Genomic DNA, 19,309 nt, shown 5'->3' on the forward strand with positions numbered 1-19,309 from the left:
GATCAATGATCCTATTTGTATTCTTACATACACCCTAGATTGTGCAATGAGAACTTTAACATTTTCGTAAGCTTCAAATTACCAAGAAATAGGCTTGTTGGATTCAGCAAGTAAAATACAGGACTCCAAGGAATCCCTGTGTAAGATGGGGACATGCTTCCAAGAACGCCGCAGCAACAGGATTCCACAAAAACATTAGTCGTTGTTTCTCAAAACTTTGAAGTTGACAAGTGGCCTGTATTTTATCTGGCAAACCTACAGAGGTTAAAAAAAAAAAAAACCTTAGCTATTATGTCTTACTCACCCTATGAGAACGGAACTGAATTTGCAGTCAGAAGATAAGAGTTGGAATCTTGGTTTCATAAACATAAAACACAGAGCCCAAACCAAACCAGCATGCCAATTATTCAGAATCTTACAGGTCATTTTGATCATCTGGGATACTGAATGGTCATCAAATGCCCTGGAGCTCTTGGGCTTAGTGGGCATGGGAGCAGATATAAGGACGAGGGAGAAGAAAATCTATTTCTCTGAAACTAAATGAGCTTAGGAATCAACTCGATGGCAATGGGTGTTTTTTTTTTTTTTTTTTTTTTGCCAACAGCCCTGGCTTTTTCAGGTGTTAGATAGAGCCTCATGGCCGTAAAGTGGGTGGGTATCTTGAGGCCAAAACAGGATTCTACTCACCAATGTCAAATCACACACACACTTGCTCCCATCTAACCCCTAGCTGGCCATTCTGAGCCATGAAGCCCTACACACACCCTTCCTCTTTGGAATCCAGGCTCATCGAGGTATTTGCTCATTTCTTTGTGGGAGTCATGGTAGAATGTTCATTCAATAAAATATATTTGACTTTTTTTTAATCATGAACGTAATTTTCAGTGTATTAAAATGAGTTGAAGAGCACTCGTTTTATTGTCATTTCAGGAAGAGACACTTGAAGCAAAATTAGTCATGGGTGATGAAGGGTGCTGACCCCTAGTAGTTGCAATGAGAAAAGTAATGTGAGACCAACTTTAATCCTGCTCTCACAGCAGTAGTGGCCTTCAGATGGGAGGGTGTAAGGGAAGGAGAGAGGCATGAAGGAGGAGTGTTCCACACTGATAGCCCTCACTCAGAAAACTTCTCTGCTGGCACTAACTTAGATTCTTGTCCCTGGGGAAGATATTTTGACTCAAGAGGGTAATGTAGAACATGGCAATAGCAGTCGTATTGTAGTAGAGAAGCAGAGAAGCAGAGAATTGGAAGCTCAGAGGAGAGAAGGGTTCTTCTCCCTCCTTTGCTACAATTATGTGACAAAGTCATTTCAGAATGTGGACCTCATGAATTGCCTCTTGTTGTCTGAGTTTTACCTGAAATATAAACCTGATAAGACCTGAAGAATATTTCCATCTTCCCCATCCACAGTGTTTGCCCAACCACTGTGAAAAGAGCACCTCCAAGCAGCTTCTGCCTGTCTGGAAATTGCCAACACCTTAATTCTCTGCAACCAGGTCGTAGCTTCTTGCGTGCATCCATCTTTGTATTTTCTCTGGCACCTACAATGAACAGCTCTACTCATGCCTTAGCTTAGATGATGAAGTCAGATTCAATAAAGCTGCCCTGATATTTTTAAAAGCTAGTCATGGGGATCGAGAAAAGTAAAATCTTGGCGACTTTTCTTAGGACTTGAGCTTCTACCGCGGAGCAACCTTAACTGCTTTTCAATCCAGGCTGATGGTGGGGCAAATCAGTGCATCTAGTCCTTCAAGAAAAGCAGACTTGCTCTTTGATACTTCCGCTTGCCAGTTAGTCCATCAATTTTTTTCCCATTGTACATACTTATTTGGATTTAGGACCATTGGATTTGAATGAGTGAGCCCAGAGCCAATGATTGAAACATTGCATTGTGGAGGAACATTAATGTCCACATTCTGCAATGTCCGTTTCTACTGCCTGAAAATGTTCAACCATGGAAACATATGTGATTAAATTAGCCCATAGGAAATTTGCTACTACTGGCTGTGAAAGCGCAAAGCCAAAAGTCCTTTGTAACTGGCTCTCTGACCATCCCTGTAGAAAAACTCTAAGACCTGCACTGACCACTGAAAAAAATCATCTCTGTTCTTGGGTCAGGGAACACAGACGACAGATGATCTTCCAGCCAACCTCAGAGCATTGGAGGAAATGATAAAATGTGATGACTGAGTCTTATTCAGCTGCAGTGATTCCTCTCTCAGCCGGTGCGCTTGGAGGCTCCATGTGTTGACTCTGTAGGGTCATGCAGAGAGTCATCCAAGGAGTGAGAAATCATAAAAATCTTGCAATTTCCAGAAAAAGGGTATCAGATTATCGAACTTTTTCTTAAAAAAAAAAAAAAAAAAAGCAATACAATGATGCAATTCTGGTGCGGATATTTTAAGGGCTAACAGGAATAATTAATTTATATTGTAAAAAAAAAGGAATAATTTCTTTTTTTCCCACAGTGCTTGCTATGTAGATAGGAAGTAACACTGGCTGTGAAGTATTCCTAATCACAAAACCAGAGAAAAGTAAACTGAAGTACACATTTTGAGGAGTTTTCCCTTAAGAGATCACTTAGCATGCATTCCTAGAAGATTTTTAGAGCCAGGGACAGTGAGAGTACGGTATAAAAAAAAATAGTGCATGTAAAAACGCATATATAATGTAGTAGGAACCGCAGAGGCAGGTGATGTGAAAATCAAGCATTTCTTAATGCAAGGCAGTCTGGGAGGTTTGAATTATCAGCAGGGCTGCCTGAGGCAAAAACGGCCCCTGGATGATAGAGTTCTGTCCTTTGGGGTCGCTGTGAGTCAGAAAGCACTCACAACAAAGAGTTGGCCTTAGGTAAGGAGCCCTCAAGGTGCAAGGCTCAGCCCGCCCTGCTCTAGGAGCTCATGCATGCGCGCAACCTCCCGGGACAGGGCTCTGGGGCGCGCGAACTGCCGCCCTCTAACGGCCTCAGGCGTCAGTTGCAGAGGGTCACCTTCACCGAGGCGCGCGGCAGGAGCAGTGAAGGCAGGGTCCCTAAGGGTAGGGCTCGCGGCTGGGCGGGGCTGTGCCAGGGGAGGCCTCAGACCCTGCACACAGGAGCGCACCGCTCTTCCGCTTTCCCATAGGTCAGTTCTATTACAAAGGAAGGTAAGGGACACGCAAACATCCTTGGTAATGTTGCTGCTATGCTTTACCCTCCTGTAGGCTCTTGGGTTATTCGCAGGCGTGGGTTTTGTATTGGGAGACCCCCTTTCATGGTGTAGAATTCAGCGCTCTCAGGTTGCCAGCTTGTCCTGTGCTGGCAGTATTTATACCACGGGAAATGACAAAGGCTGCACCTCAGGACTGCAGTGATTGTTTTCCTAATTGGTGGACAGAAAATGAGGGGGGAAATTTCAATAATGCCTCTTTAAACTGACAAGTGTGTCAAGTCATTATCTGTTGCGTTCTGAAGAATACCTAATTTTGAACAGTCTTTAAGGATTTGAGAAGCACTCTCTGTTTAAGCACAGAAAGAGCTCGTGTCAAGGAAAATTCAGTCAAGTTCCAGTGTATGACCTCGTTTCTCTTAGGTTTTCCTTGTTAACATAAGAAACATATGAACCAACATTCATGTTCAAATGACACTGATTTCCTCAGGAAGTGAGTGACTTTGCTGAGTTGACTAAAAATCAGGCATTTATTTGCAGTGTCCTGCATGGAATCATGATTGACTTGCAAGCATGATGGGTTAAGGATGCAAGAGGTTTGTCAAGATCTACAAAAGCATCCTGCTGATGATGTGTGTATAAAAGATTTCCAGTCACGAGTACTGCATGTTCAGTTGAGATCAGTAAATTGTGTGCCACTCCTCCATGTGTATCTGGGACATTTTATATGTATAATTTTGCAGAAAGCCAGTGTGAGTGTGTAATCCTTTGCCAGCACACACCTGTGTGTGCATTTGAGGCTGTAAGTTGTTGTATTTGTGTTTCCATCCTGGAGGAGTGGAGAGAGTGTCAGTGGGTGCATTTGGAATGTGAGGCATGTGTGTATATATTAAGAGCCTATCGGGGGTCAGTGTTTGTACTTGAGGAGATGGGAAAGTTTTGTGTTTGTTTTTTGAGGGTGAATACTTGTGTGGTGATGTGTGTAACTTGAAATAGGACAGAGATGTAGTTGTGAGCTTCGTAGGGATTGTGAAAATTGAGGGGTGTGGGTACTTCTGTGACTGCTATTTGGGAATTCACAGTTTGGGGGTTGTGTATGTGTGAATGGGTTCTTGGGAAAGTGATATTTGTATGTGTGGCTTGGAGGTGTCTGTATGAATATTTGTGGTTCAGTATGAGTGTGTTTTGTGGAAATGTGCAGGGCATGAGATATAGGCGTGTGCACTCAAAGACTCAGAGGTGAGCCCTTTACAATTTGTGGCTCGAGGGAATACTTAGGGCGTGGCTCTCCTGCCGTGGAATGGGTTTCTCTGCTGTACGTTTGGGCATCTGAGGGAGTGTGCCTGTGTGTATTAGTTTGGGTGTAGGGCCTGTCCTTTTTTATATTTGGGGACTAGAGAGGATCACTGGTGTGTAGTCAGGGCATGTTGTACATTTGTGTTGCTTTAGGTGCTTTTCTGGAGCTGTACATGCATTCTTCCATGTTCGGTCTGGGGTTTGTGTGATTCTGTACACCACAAACTTTGAAATTGATTTCTGTTTGAGTATTTTGGGTTGTTGGATTATGTGTAGGCAGGCATTGTGTGGTCTTACTAGTATTGGAAGATACAGGGTCATTGTTGCATACTTTCAGTACCCTGGATAATTTAGGTTAGATTTAGGGTATGAGTAAAGAATTTGTGTGTTTCATGAAGAGGCATGGCAGTTTCGATGAATATTTTCCAGGGCTATGTGTACTCTTTTTTCAGTAGAGAGTACGGTGTATCCTGGAAAATGAGGACAGTGTGTCTGATGAGAATATGGGGCTGTGTGTTTGCACAGGGTGTGGGAGAATTGTGTTTACATGTAGTAGAGGCATGTTGATATGGTTACGTGTGAGATACTGCGAATGTGGCAGCTTTGGAACATGAGATACGGACCTGGAACGGGGTTCCGGTGTATTTATTCAGGATGTGCAAGAGATATTTCATTGTGAATGGGGAGTATATATTGGTGTGTGTAAGTCACGAGTGGGTGGGTGTATTATTCTTGGAGTATTCTACATGTGTTTCTTTGGAGAATGTTAGGGTGTTTCTAGATGTATGTGTTTGGGCATGTTCGGAGGTTGGGGAAGTGCGGCTGTATTCTAGAGACGTGTGATAATCTATAGTGTTTTGGGTGATGTATACTTTGAGAAATTGAAGCTATTTGCGTGTGTGTGTCTGTGTGTGTTCTGTCTGGCATGTGTGAACACGTGGGCACTTAGGGGCGTGGTTTGTGTGCGTGTATTAGCTAGAGTGCAAGGATTATTGGTGTTTTGGAGTTTTATCTGCCTCTATACATGTGTGGGGTATATATACATGGTTGGGTTTTGGGTGAGTGTGTGGGGGGTTTGTGTCTGTATGAAAGCAGCTGGCATTTCTCTTTGTGCCTATTCTAGTCTAATTCTTGCAGAATTTGGTGGTATAGCTTGTATGTACATTTTCAGTGTTCATGTGGTGTACTTACATATATTAATACTAAGGGTCGTATGCGGTTGTGTGTTTATTTGGTTTCACTAGTTTTCAGGGGTGTTTGTTCTGGAGGATGTGGGAGATTCCGGATGTACCTTTGGAAACTGAGAGGGTTTATATAAATTGTGCATGCATTTTGGAATTGTGTACTATAAGTGTTTTAGAGATGTGGCTTTTAGTGTGTGTCTGTAGTAGTGTGGCTTATGAAGTGAGATTTTGAACATGGTGGTCTCAGAGAGCTAGACTGTGTGTAGTGTTTGTTGTACATGAGTGTGTTCAGGCACGTGTGGAGAGTATATACATCGTCGTAGTAATGACTGTGAGTGTTCATGGTCCGTAGGGTTTTTGTTGTAAAACTATAAGCAGCAAGATGTGGTATGTTTGTATATTCAGGTTGTGGGTCCTAGTTACATGTATGTGTTCAGGAGTTGTGAGCTGTGTGTCCTGGAGATATATAGTGAGATTTGGTTTACATATTATGGGTGGGAGTTAAAGGTCCTTATCATGGTGCAGGCGGAATGTGTGTACATGTTAATAGGAAAGTGGATCAGGTTTTAACTTGGGATACTAGGTGGTGCTCATCTCTGCCCACTGGGGGTCAGTGACATCAGGCTGGTACCTTGAAATCAGCCGTGGCAGGATTACTTCTATCAGGTGAGTTGTCAGTCTTTACAAAGCAGACTTGCAGCACTCGCAATGGAGAGTGAATGGATAAATATTTACCAACACATCATTGGTCAGTGTGTGTGTGTGTGTGTGTGTGTGTGTGTGTGTGTGTCTTTCTGTCTCTCTATGTGCCTGTGTGTCAATCGAATGTGTTAAGCAAGAACATATAGACATCCTTGGGGTACTCTACTGGAGATTGTGAGTGGAGCATTTAGGGGACTTAGGCCCTTCTATGTGTCTCTGGAAAAGAGGCGTGGCAATATTGTATCCTTTCATCTCATTTTTCAATCTCTATGCCTAACAAATAACCTGAGAAGCCAGAATATATGAAGAAGAATGGGGCATCAGCATTGGAGGAATGTCACTGACAACCTGGGATACGCAGATGACACTTGCATGCTGAAAATGAAGAAAACTTGAATAACTACTTGATGAAGGTCAGAGACCACAGCCTTCAGTGTGGATTACACTTGAACATAATGAAAATGAAAATCTTCACACTGGACAATCAAAGTAAGCAGAGATATATTTGAAGTTGTCCAGAATTTCATGCCCCTTGAATCAACAGTCAACAACCATGAAAACAGTAGTCAGGACATCAAAGGACTTTTGCCTTGAGCAAATCTGCTGCAAACGATGTCCTTACAGTTGTAAAAATGCAAGATGTCACTTTGATAAGAAAGGTGCACCTGACCAAGCCTGGCTTGCCAGTCCCACCAAAAGTCTGCCCCTCAGAGCTTGGGAGCCTTTCTAGAGTCAAACAGCACCAGTAAACAGGAGGGAGGGAAAACACAGTGTTAGCACCTGGACCTGGGAAGAGAGGACTGCAAGAACCCTGAGATGACAGGACCTCAAAAAAAAAAAAAAAAAAAAACAGGACCTCAGTTAGCTGAAAAACAGCCAGATGCAGACTTGCACAGCCAGAAGACCTCCAGCCTTGGTTGTGGGTAGGGTGAACCTTCTGATGTGACCCTATGCTGAGAAGCGTGAGATGCAGGTGAAGGTCTCAGTCACACCTGTGCAGGTGTGTGTGGCCTATTCTAGCTTTGTTGGCTCAGGCGAGTTGACAGGTAAGGGAGATAAGGAACTGGGTCTGTGTTCCTTGAACAATCTGGAGGAAGATGACAGTTCCACTCTTATAGTAGGGCTTCCCAGCCTCACCCCTTATCTCTTCTGTCATAGGTGGCCTCAGGATCCAAAAGACAGAATGGAATGGTTTCCTCTGGTGTGTCTGATCAGTTGGTTCAGATCCCCACCTTCCCAGGCAGGTGTGGTGCCAGTTCAGTGGGAGTGGCAGAAGCAACACAGGGGTTTGGGTCAGGTAAGTGACAGGGGAGGCCGTGGGGAAGCCCTGTCCCTGAGGGAGGGTAGGGAGGGTGGATCTAGAGAGCATAGGTAAGCCCACCTGTGAATAGACATGGCTCTTACTTCCGAGTCCTTTCTTTTCTGAAGCCTCAGGATGTTGCTAGCACTGGGAGCCTCATCTCAGCGTCCTATTTTTCTGATAGGGTGACCTGATCTTCTTTATTTTCCCACATGTCATGTGCAGCTTCAGACACACCACATGATGTCAGATGACCATGGTAGATGCCAGGTGACTGCACACACGCCTCCTACCTCACTTGGACCCACCCAAGGACTTCTGCACCTTCTGGTGAGTGTCCTTCATGTTGGTGGATTCTACTGCCCAAAAGTGTACTGATATCTCTTTGTGGAATGCTCCAGTAACTGCTTCTTTGTAGTACAAATGGATTCCCTGTAGCCTGGCCAGCCTGCTTCATATGTTATTCCCAACATGATGACTGTACTTGGTACTATATGTACTCTTTTGTTGGCAGAATAGTGGTTGGCCTTCTTTTATATTGTAAAGCATCACATATTTGAAATATAATATATGATCAATAATACATGCTAGGATTTCATAGGTTTCTTTTCATTTGGTTTTGAATATTCTTTTTGTTGGCTTTGTTCCTTTGTTTTTAGAAATCACCCCCATGCTTTCTACCTCCAGCCCTCCCAGCCATTAAACTGCTCTATGTCTTTGCATATTGTAGACTTTCATGTAAGTGGGCTCACGTAATAATTGTTCTTGGGATTTCAGTTATTTCATTCAGAACAGGGTTTTTTTCAAGGTTCATCCACTTATTGAAAATAACAGAATCTTCTTGCTCTTTATGGCTGCATAATATTGCATGTATCTATATGTCACGTTTTGTGTATCCAATCATCGTTAAGGTACACTGGGGTTGTTTCCACCTTTTTGGTTCAGTGAATAATGTTGCAGTAAATGTCAGTGTCCATGTATATGTTTTCGTACCTTCAGTTCTTTTGTGTGTTTGCCTAGGAGTGGAATGACAGGGTCATATGGCAATTCTTTGTTAGATTATTTGAGGAGCCACCAAACTGTGCACTACAGTGGCTACAGCACCTCAGACGCGCAGTAGCAATGCACATGGTCCCAGTTTCTTCCATTCTAACTAACGCTCTTCTGTTTTTGTTTTTTTCTGGCAATAGCCATGAGTGGGACGTGGAGTGATACCTCATTGTGATTTTCATTTGCATTTCCCTAATCACTGATGATGTCTCTTTTCATGTGCATACTGGCCATTTGAATTTTCTTTGGAATAATGCCTACTTATGCCCTTTGCCCATTTTTTAAGTTTGGTAGTTTGTGCTTCTGTGTTTAGTTCTAGACACTCCTTATATTTCTGAATGTGAAACCCTTAAGGAATGTGGAGATTCCAAGTGTGCTCTCGCAACATGTAGTTGTCTTCACTTTCTTGATAGTGCTCACTGATGCACAAAAGATTTAAATTTCACCAAGAGAAATTTACCTATTTCTTTGTTTTGTTTCTTATGTCATATCTACGAAAGTGTGGGGGGAAAAACATGAAATATAACTCTGATGCTTACTTTAAGGGTTTTATGGTTTTAGTTCTCATATTTAGGTCAAAAATTTTTGTATATGGTGTGGAGTACGTGTCCACTTTCATGCTTTTCTGTGTGGAGATCCAGTTGTCCGAACATCATTTGTTAAAGAGGCCATTCTTTGCACATTGAATGGACATAGCATCATTGTTGAAACAATTTCAGCAAAGGTGTACAAATTCATTTCTGGACCCTCAGTTCTATTTCTTTGGTCTCTATGTCTATTCTTATGCCAGAAACAGAATGTTTGGTGTACTGCATGTGCGTAGTGCTATTTTAAATCTTGAAGTGTGTGTCCTAAAGCTTGTTCTTTTTTCAAGATTGTTTTGCATATTAAGAACACTTCGGGGGTTGCAATATATAAATTATACATAGGTGGTATATTTTCTTGGTTCTTGTGTGCTTGATTTTCTCTGCTTTATTTAATTTGTAAGTGTTAAGACATGGATACTGAGATTTAGGAGAGAGGAATAGGAGAGTCTCAGCATCTTGACCCAGGAATGAAAATCCCACAGCAAGACTGCATGAAGGAAATTGCTGCAAGGGCTGATGATGTACAGAGCTGGGAGATAGGAGATGATTTTTATCAGTGGGCAATGCCTGCTTTAGACCTTTGCACAAGAATGGTCAGGGAGTCGGGTCCAAAGGACTTTTGGCTTCGCCCTTTCATGGCCAATCTTGGTAAGTTTCGTATGGGCTAATTTAATCACATACACTTCCAGGGTCGAAGATTTTCAATATAGAAAAAGAAATTGCAGAGTTGGACATGATTGTTTCTCCAGAATGCAATGTTTGAATCACTGGCCTTGAGTTCACTCATTCAAATCCAATGGCCCTAAATCCTTGTGTGTATATCATGGGAAAAAAATCAATGGATTAACTGACAAGCAGAAGAATCACGGAGCAAGCCTGCTTTTCTTGAGTACCTAGATACAATAATTTGGCTGGCCATACCCGTAATAGGAAAGTCTGGGTTGAACGTCCTTTAAGGTTGCCCTATGATAGAAGTTCAAATCCCAAGAAAAGTCACCAAGATTTATCAATCAGAATGAGTAGCTTTAAAAAATATTATGATGTTTTTCTTGACTCTCTCTAACTGCATCATCTAAGCTGTGCGTAGAGTTGTCCATTGTAGCTGCCAGAGAGAATACAAAGAAAGTACTTCCTGCCTGCAGAGTAATATCCAGAGAGGCAGAAGCTGCATGGAGGTGCTCTTTTCACAGTGGTTGGGCAAACACTGTGGATACTGTAGATAGAAATACTCATTGGGTCCCAGCAGTTTTATTATAATTCAGATAACACTCAGAAATCATGAGGCAATTCGTGAGGACCATGTTATAAAATGACTTTCTCACATAATTGTAGCAAAGAGTAAAGAAGAACCCTTGTCTCCTCTGGATGAATTCTCTGCTTTCCCACTACAATATCACTGCTGTTGCATTTTTCTACAACATTTCCTCTTTAGTGAAAATATCATTCTACAGGGATAAGAAACTATGTTAGTGCCCAAACCCATTGCATTCGAGTCGAATCTGACTCACAGTGAACCCACAGAACAGAGTAGAACAGCTCGTTAGGGTTTCCAACGAGCACCTGCAGGATTCATACTGCCAACCTCTTGGTTAGCAGCAATAGCACTTAACCACTACACCACCAGTGTTGTTAATGCCAGTAAGGACATCTTTTGAGTGAAGGCCGTCAGTGTGGAACTCTCCTCTTCAGCCTCTCTCTGCTTCCCCTACACCTGGCCATCCAGAAACCATTACTGCTCTGATAGCTGGATTAAAGTTGGTTTCACATTTATTAATTTTTCAGACTGTAACAGCTAATACAAATCTATTTCTTCATTTTGGCTTTAGTGGTTGGTGCATAAATTTGAATAATAGTCACGTTAACTAGTCTTCCTTGTAGGCGTGTGGATATTATCCTATCACTGACAGTGTTGTACTTCAGGAAAGATCTTGAAATGTTCATTTTGATGATGAATGGAACACCATTCCTCTTCCAGTTGTCATTCCCAGCATAGTAGACTATATGATCATCAGATTCAAAATGGTCAATACCAGTCCATTTCAGCTCACTAATGCCTAGGATATTGATGTTTATGTGTTCCATTTCATTTTTGATTATTTCCAATTTTCCTGTATTTATGCTTTGTACATTCCAGGTTCCTATTATTAATGGATGTTTGCAGCTGTTTCTTCTCAGTTTGAGCCATGCCACATCAGCAAATGAAGGTCTCCAAAGCTAGACTCAATCCACATCATTACAGTTGACTCTGTTTTTAGGAGGCAGCTCTTCCCCAGTCGTCTTTTGAGTACCTTCCAACCTGGGTGGTTCATCTTCCAGCAGTATATCAGATAATATTGTGCTGCTATTCATAAGGTTTTCACTGGCTAATGCTTTTCAGAAGTGGACTGCTGGGTCCTTCTTCCTGGTCTGTCTTAGTCTGGAAGCTCAGCTGAAATCTGTCCTCCATGGGTGACCCTGCTTGTATCTGAATACAAGAGGCATAGCTTTCAGCATCACAGCAACTCGCATAAGCCCCCACAGTATGGAAAACTGACAGACACGTGGGGGCTTGCAATGAAGATGCATCCATAATTACTGGTGGTTGGAATGAGAAAGTTGGAAACAATGAAGAAGGATCGGGAGTTGAAAAATATGGCTTTGGTGATAGAAACAATGCTGGACATCGAATGATAGAATTTTGGAAGACCAACGAATTCTTCATTGAAAATACCTTCTTTCACCAAAATAAACGGAGACTGTACACATAGACCTCACCAGATGGCGCACACAGGAATCAAATTGACTACATCTGTGGAGAGAGATAATGGAAAAGCTCAATATCATCAATCAGAACAAGGCCAGGGGCCGACTGTGGAACAGACCATAAATTGCTCACATGCAAGTTCAGCTTGAAACTGAAGAAAACCAGAGCAAGTCTACGAGAGAAAAAATATGACCTTGAGTATATCCCACCTGAATTTGGAGACCATCTAAAGAATAGATTTGACACACTGAACACTAGTGACCAAAGACCAGACGAGTTGTGGAATCACATCAAGGACATCATCCATGAAGAAAGAAGAGGTCGTTGAAAAGACAGGAAAGAAAGACAAGACCAAGATGGATGTCAGAGGAGACTCTGAAACTTGCTTATGAATGTCGAGCAGCTAAAGCAAAAGGAAGAAATGATGAAGTAAAAGAACTGTATAAAAGATTTGAAAAGGCAGCTCGAGAAGACAAAGTAAAGAATTATAATGACATACGCAAAGAGCTGGAGATAGAAAACCAAAAGGAAAGAACACACTCGGCATTTCTGAAGCTGAAAAAACTGATGAAAAAGATCAAACCTTGAGTTGCAATAGTGAAAGTTTCTATGGGGAAAATATTAAATGACACAGGAAGCATCAAGAAGATGGAAGGAATACACGGAATCAAAAAGAATTAGTCTACGTTCAACCATTTCAAGAGGTAGCATATGATCAAGAACCAATGGCACTAAAGGAAGAAGTCTAAGCTGCACTGAAGGCATTGGCAAAAAAAAAGAAAAAAAAAAAAAAACGCTCCAGGAATATTGACTATTGCATGAACTACCGGAAAAACAAACAAATATGTCTTGGAAGAAGAATAACCCAAATGTTCCTTAGAGAGGAGGATCGTGAGACTTCGTCTCACATACTTTGGACATGTTATCAGGAGGGACTAGTACCTTGAGAAGGACATCATGCTTGGTAAAGTAAAGGGTCAATGAAAAATGAAGACCCTCAGTGAGACGGATTGACACAGTAGCTGCTATAATGGGCTCAAACATAGCAAGGTTGTGAGAATGGCACAGGACTAGGCAGTGTTTCATTCTGTTGTGCATGTACTTTGTTATTCTCTTTCAACATTGTTTTAACTATTCAGGGCCTCTTGCCATTCCATATAAAGTTGAGAATTGATTTTTCTATTTCTCTGAAGAAGGCTGTTGATAATTTGATTTGGATTGCATTGAATCTATAGATCGCTTTGGGTAGTATTGACATTTTAACAATATTAGTTCTTCAAGTACAGGAACATGGCATTTCCACACTTCTTGCCAACCTGATCTTGTGTGTGCTATTTATATATAAGGTCTCTTTGCACCTCGCTTGAGTTTGAGGACCAGAGTTATACTCCCTCAGAGTATGGTCTTTTTGGGTTATCAGTAATTGCTTTAATTAGTAGATGGCGATAATATGAAGAAAGTTTGCTAAATCTTTTGATGGCTTCCAAAGCCCATGGTTTAAAGTTGAAAATTATGAAAATTTTCCTGTCAAAAGAAAAATGTGCTTTCCTAAATATTAGGAACATTTCACATTGCTCAGGGTTTCTGCTTCTGGTTTAAGAAGCCTGGAAGAATCAGATACATGGGCCTCGTCATGATTACTTTGACCAGTTACCAGTTGCTGAATAGTCGACTCTGAGTCTTGGTGACCCCATGTGTGTCAGAGTGGAACTGTGCTCCACAGCGTTTTCAGTGGCTGAGTTTTCAAAAGTAGATGGCCAGGTCTTTTCTCTGAGGCATCTCTGGGTGGACTTTAACCTCCAGCTTTTCAGTTGGCAGCTCAGCGCATTTACCATTTGCACCACCCAGGGACCCTGTGATGATTTTAAAGAGGAATAAAGTAATGGAATCAAGGCTTCGTTGAAAGTCGGAGCTTAAACCCAAAAAGGGTGATGTGAAACCTGTCTTCTCTCCATTCCAGAAAGACAATTTTTGATGCCAGGAATGAAGGGACCTCTAACCTTGTTAGGGAGAGCCACGAAGTCCCAAGTCTTTAATGGATCTTTGAAGATCAGAGTTTCTAGTGGACCATTCTTCACAAGAATTGGTGCTGATTCACATAACCATGAATTAATATTGGTATCTCCAAATCCAATCCAGCACCACAGGGTATATTATAGCCTTCTTCTTTTCCTTATCTATAGCATCCTTCTCCAACAAAAAGAACCGGGGATCTCACTCTTCAGAATATATTTACTTATTCCCATAATACACACAAAGTAGTTTGGGGTACTGCCCTTCAATCCTTGTTGATAATTTTTTGAGCATATGAAACTTTAACATATTTCTAAATGTAAGAACACTCGAAGGAGTACTACTCTTCCCACACCTTTTATCATCTTCCCATCTTTTCATTTCCGTTTCCCCGTCTTTTCTACTCTGTCTTTCCCATCTCTATAATCTCATTAGTTTTTAGCTTATCTTACCCATATTTTTTTTACAAGTAAGTAGATACATGTATTTTTTCTGTTTCCCCTTCTTATGTGAAAATAGCTATTTGTGAATACAGATATTTCATGAAGAAGTTTTTATCTTTAAGTACAACCCTAAACCTAGACCAATGACACAATCTCAGTTATATAGCAGCTTCAAAGGATTACACAGGGGAATGAGGAACAGCTTCTAAAACTAAACCATGATATTGAATCAGCTGTCTATTTTTCTCTATCCATAAACACTCTCATCCTGATTGTGAACACCTAAAGGCACTTAACCATTCAACATAAGTATAAGCACAAAATGGAAGCAGATATTCTGATTGCTATTTTTGTCTGTCAGTACACTGCTCTATATTTCTAAACTGAGAATATCTTCAAGCTTAGAGCTCCTTCTGATCATTAAATTTAAGGTTTGTACTAAATAGATTTCTGGTGCCACTCAGCTCTAAGATTCTGTTTGCTCTGTTCCCATGGTGCTATTGTTCTAATATCCCAAACCCCAGGAGAATCATTCGCTGAGGCACTTACAGGCAGCTTCACTCTCCTGTCTTGAACTTCCTCTACTGAAGTGTGAACATGGCAGGAAAGAGCTACACAGTAAATAAGAACATCACCTTAAAAGCAGCAGACTCCACAAAACTGCGGAGGGCCCATGTGAACAACCTGGCAGAGGAAAAGAAGACCAAGATGCATATTCTCAAACTCCAGAAGGCTTTAAATACCCGGTGCAGGGAGATTGATAAGGAAAAAGAGGCCCTGAAGACATTTATGAGAAAGCTTCACCAGACAACTGGTTATTTTCCTCGAGGGCCCTTCTGGTGAACAATGGTACTATGGATAAGGCAGTTCATCTAACAGTTTGAATATGGAAACATCTGGAGTCTCCTGTTAACTGTATGTGACCCAAGAAAGCTGCGTAAGAAACCACGGAGACAAGTCAAAAAAAAAAAAAAAAAGACTATACAATTGAAGACACAAATGGAACCCCTACAAGAGAATCAGCAGATATATCCTACAAAAGGGATACTAAGGCATTGTTATTTTCCAGATGATTCTATTTTATTTACAACAGGAAGTGGAAATACGCACTGCATGCATTATTACTCTTTCAAACTTTCCTTGAGACAAAAATAAACCTTATCCATTTTATAGAGATCTTCCTGGTTTTGATCATGGAATGCATATTTACCTTAATTCTGTTTTTTTCTCACTGATACCATTTTCAGTTATTTATCTATAGTTTTAACAGCATGAATAAATACAAGTTTATGCTAAAATTAAGATGAAAATATAGTAGTAAGAAAAACATTGACTCGGGTCTACGAGAGAATCTGATTCAAATTTAGGTTTTTTCATGTGTTACTTGTGTTATCCTGGACTTAGAAACTCTTCATCAAGGGATAATGGTACCTATATCAAAGGTCGTTTTAAGGATTAAGTAAGATAACATACACACAGGGCACATTGCAGACATCTCCACAATGGTGAGAGCTATCATTGTAATCGCTATTGCTTTTAACTTTATTTTTATTATTGTGTAATAGAACTCAGGTAGTTTGAGTTCTGTTCCCATCTCTCCCACTGACATTCAATGGTCTCTGGGAAAGTTAGTTTCCATTTATAAGCCCTATGGCAGTGGGTTCTTTTTTTTTTATATAATGTGAGAATCGAACTAGATGATCTCCACATGCCCTTCTGGCTTTAAGCTCTTTGCTATTAACGCTGCATGGTTCTACTCTGAAATGTGTTTGTGCCATCCTAGAGAAAGGATTCAGCAATCAGAATGCACACAAAGGTGACTTGGTTGTTATTGTTGTTAGGTGCCTGCCATGGAGTCTGTTCCGACTCACAGTGACCCCATGTACAACAGAATGAAACACCGCCCGGTCCTGGGCCATCCTCACAAATTGTTATGCTTGAGTTCGTTGTTGCAGCCACTGTGTCAGGCCATCTTCTTGAGGGTATTCCTCTTTTTCGCTGACCCTCTACTTTGCCAAGAATGATGTCCTTCTTCAGGGACTGGTCCCTCCTGATAACATATGCACAGTATGTGAAATGACTTAGATATCTATTCCTATTTAGTGATGACTTACCTACCAACTTCATGTTTAAAGATACGAATTATTCATATATTGTATATTATATAATGATCTTATATCCTGCAACTGTGCTGAACTTGTTTATTAACCCTAATGGTTTTGTTTTAGTTTTTACTTTGCTTTTGAGGATTCTTTAGGGCCTATTATACACAAGATCATGTTATCTGCAAACAGAGATCTACTTCTTCCTTTCCAATCTGAATGCCTTGTGTTTCTTTTACCTGCCTCGTTTCCCTGGATAGAACTTCCAGTGACATGATGTGGCTCTCTTTTTCCAAGAGAGCTCTGTCACTGTGCTTAGACTAGATAGTAAGAAGGCAAAGGGAATAGCACGGAGACTGTTAAGAAGCTATTGCAGTAATACAGAATATTCTAAGTTTAAGGATCTTTTTACCTTCCTGGGTTATTTCAATACCTCCTACCTACTTTCTCTGCTTCCATCCTTTTCCCTAGCATTCTATACTATGCACCTCACTGCATCCTAACCTTGCAATAATAGATTTACGACCATTCATCTCCCCCACATGCTGTGAGGTGGCCAGGACAGAACAGCCTAGCCAACTACACACGCGCGCGCACACACGCACACACCCATATGGCAAAACCAGGCAATGCCCTCACACCTGGGGCCACACCCTCTGGGGAAGTACCAAATGAGCCAACTTATTTATTAGGTATAGCAGGCACAGTGCCAAAGACCCCCCATACTTTTAAGGGACCAAGAAAACGTTTTACATTCTTTTACGATAAGAAGAAATAAGATGGACTTTTAGGTAGAACAAAATGTTTTAATATGTAATATTAATATATTCATCTTTATGCCAACACAGTAATAAAAATATGAGTTTAATATGCTTTTTGGAAGAAGGGGCCCATGAAAGCAAAAGTACCTAGGGCCCACAAATCTCATAAGGTGGCTCTGTGGTCCAGCTCTTTCACAGCTTATCTTCCATTAGCTGGCCTGCTTGGCCAAGACCCTGATTCAAATTCTTTGTAACCTGCTACAAGTTTTCCTTTTTCTTAAAATAAAACTAACTTTTCCTTTGTTGGTTTAGTTGATTCTCACAGAACGCAGAGTAATTGCTCCGATGTAGAAAATCATGGGGGAAAAAGCATAGATTAAAATCATAAAATACAAGTAATCCCTGCCACCTTGGGAGGGAGGGAGGGAGGGAGGGAGGGAGGGAGGGATGGAGCTGAGTTAACGCTGAGTCTTGGTGACCTTATGTACAACAAAACAAAACATTTCCTGGTCCGGCCTCATCCTCACAATCTCCTGCATATTCGAGTCCATTGCTATGGCTCTTGTGCCAGTCCATCTCACCCCTCACTGGCCCTCTACTTCACCAAACACAATGTTCTCCTCTAGAATTGATCCCTCCTGATCATGTGTCCAACGCAAGTGAGTCAGAAAATGTTCTATTGTGATCCAAAAGGTTTACATTGACTAATTTTCAGAAGTAGACCTCCAGGCCTTTTTCCTTGTCTTAGTTTGGAAGCTGCGCTGAAACTTGTCCACCGTGGATGACCCTGCTGGTATTTGAAATACTGGTGGCATAGATTCCAGCACTACAGCAACACGTAAGCCATTATAGCACAACAAACCAGTAGAAGGGTGGTGGACCTTGGGATAAACACTGTTAATACTTAGGTATAAATCCTTTTTATACTTCAAAAATAGGTATATTTGTATATATTATTGCGGGAAAATTAAGAAATAAGTCTGCTGACTCAGAAAATCACTTCCATGAATGCAGAAAAAGAAAGGAATTAGTTTTTTACTGAATAGGAATTAAACTAGGCTGTGATGCATACCACACCACAAAAAGGATTGCAAAAAAGAAAGAAATTTCACCATTTGATGTAGTCAGGAAGATACAATCCATTACTTACATGTTCTCGAGATAAACGATCACACGTTTTCATGTGAGAGGACTCTTTGCCATACATTCCTCATCCTAAGTTCAATTGATAATTGGAGTGCCACCGTGTTCGTTAAGTGCCTTTATTTAAAGGAGAAATAAAACTTCATGTATCTATTTGACAAGCAAGTGTGACAGCTTAGAACAGGCTGCCTGGACTAAATTCCCACGGTGACAGGGGAAGTAGAGGTTATATCTTCCTTGATGATTACCTTCCTAAGGGATGGCTCTCAGCCCCAGAAAAACAGCTGGTTAATTTTTACCAGTATGGTAATTTTATTGGTGTTATAGAGAGAACACTTGTTTAATTTCCCTCCATAATTCCCATAACATTGTGATACTCAGAGAATTTAACAATGTTATAATACTGTGATCGAAAGTACAGTCCACCAATCTTTAGGACAGTTTTTCCTCTATCTTCCTCACTCTGTTTCTCTTCAGAGTCCAATCAAGGACCACACATTATATTTACTTGTGTTGCACTTGATCAACTTCTAAAGTTCAGTTTATGTCTGTTACATCTCCATTTACTCCATCAGGATATATGAAAAAAATAAACTCTAAGCTTTTAAATCTCTTTCTTTAAAAAGTGATTCAAGCCTTCTCCTGTTAAATTTTTCTAAGAAAATAAGAATTTGAGCCACTGTAATCTTTAGCTTCCTTTTCAGAGTTGCCTGCCGCTCTGGGTCCTCCGAAGAATGAGACCCATAGTCTGTACTCAGGCCCTCCCTCACAGGAGGGTTGCCACACTTGGCTTAAAAAAGAATAAAAATATATATATTTTAGTATAAATATGCCCCAAA

This window comes from Loxodonta africana, chromosome 9 (genome assembly GCF_030014295.1).
Source record: "Loxodonta africana isolate mLoxAfr1 chromosome 9, mLoxAfr1.hap2, whole genome shotgun sequence".
Classification (NCBI taxonomy): domain Eukaryota; kingdom Metazoa; phylum Chordata; class Mammalia; order Proboscidea; family Elephantidae; genus Loxodonta; species Loxodonta africana.